General features: G+C 37.0%; 1 non-coding gene across 1 annotated transcript; it reads left to right on the top strand.

Annotated features, from left to right (window-relative positions):
- Positions 1-807: 807 nt before the first annotated feature.
- LOC122150259 lies at positions 808-914 on the top strand. Its single transcript, XR_006163567.1, has one exon. It is a non-coding gene; the product is annotated as a U6 spliceosomal RNA (small nuclear RNA).
- The last annotated feature ends 649 nt before the right edge of the window (positions 915-1,563 follow it).

Here is a 1,563-nt window from a genome sequence, read left to right as displayed (position 1 = left end):
TATGAAAAGTCTTTGCTCTTATTCATTTGTACTACATTCTTAAATACAAAGACTCTCATTTTCAGCTCCAACTATGAAATAATTTAAACTACTGCAATATTATCTCTCAGTTTATTCAAAATACTTATAAATTTGAGAATTGTGTATAAAATGTATAGCTCCTTTCAAAGAAAAACTCATAAATAGGATACTCTAAGCACAGAGGATTTCTGTGAGTTGGAATGGACTCAATTACAAGACACTATCTCTTGTCTTACTTAGATGAAATAATGTATTACTTATTATTGTACTGCCAGTTTACTCTGAGAATCTCTCCCGCCCTCAACCAGTATTTCTTAAGTTTATCAGTCAAACAATTTTATTTAGTTTGCACATTTGTTATAGCAACCCCTCCTTGGGTTTCCAAGGCAGTATCTCTACAGAAGTAGATTGTCCAACCTTCCTTCCAAGGAGTGGCTGGTGGGTTTGAACTGCCAGCCTTCTGGTTAGCAGTCAAATGCCTTAGGCACTATACCACCAGAGCTCCTAATATCCCTTTAGTCATCTATATCCTTAAGATATCTGTTGTTATCTTTACAAAAGTAGGTCTTTCTTTTCCTAATTTACTTATAGGAGATTTGTATTAATTTCTTTCTTTTTTTTCCCCCAGTCAGTGATTCTGCTTTAAGTTACAAAATAAGAGAATCATTGGATATATTTGGCTTGAATGTATTTAAATGATTAAAAAGAAAAATGCATATAATCTTATGATGATATTATTTCACAAAAAATAAAGCTACAATTCCTGAAATCAAAATTAATCACATCGTGCTCGCTTCGGCAGCACATATTCTAAAATTGGAACGATACAGACAAGATTAGCATGGCCCCTGCTCAAGGATGACACGCAAATTCGTGAAGCGTTCCATATTTAAAAAAAAAAAAAATTAATCACATCACTCTAGATGTTGTCAAATGCTTTCAGCAGAAGAACTCTTTTCAAGTGAAATCATAGAAAATCTTCAGGATTCACGAGACAAAAGCAGAACTTCTCTGTACAACATAGAGCCAAGAGTCTGAGGGTTTTCCTCTCCAGGCTTCCATACTTCTCCCCCTCACACGCCAAAACACACCTCCAGAGAACCAGTAAGATGAGAAAATGAACTTTGTCCTTTGGATTAACAGGTACACATTTAGAAACAGATGAATTCCTCTGACAAATGTTGGTGGAAGAGGTTAAAATACATGCACGCACACACACACATACACACATACACACTTGCTCTGAACTCTGCAACTGTTCTATAGAGATTTGCTATCAGAAGAGTTCCTACTCTGTTAGCTGTGACATGCTAAATGTATTTGCAAAAAGGGCAGAGAGGCCACATCTCCTGACCTCCTCTAACCCCACAAGAGGAAGAAAGAGTCACTATCAATAATCCAAGGCCTATTCCTGAGAGGTCAGATATGCTGCCTTCCTCCCAAAACACCCACCACCTCTCTCCTCGGTTTGATTATTTGCTGCAGTGGCCACACAGAACTCACAGATTATGGGGTTAATTAGAGAAGCACCAGGCTACAATT

This window comes from Orycteropus afer, unplaced genomic scaffold, assembly GCF_000298275.1.
Source record: "Orycteropus afer afer isolate SDZICR_OR568_19922 unplaced genomic scaffold, OryAfe1.0 scaffold00111, whole genome shotgun sequence".
Lineage (NCBI taxonomy): Eukaryota > Metazoa > Chordata > Mammalia > Tubulidentata > Orycteropodidae > Orycteropus > Orycteropus afer.
Note: the sequence above shows the minus strand (reverse complement) of the source record. Positions and strands in the feature narration are given on the sequence as shown.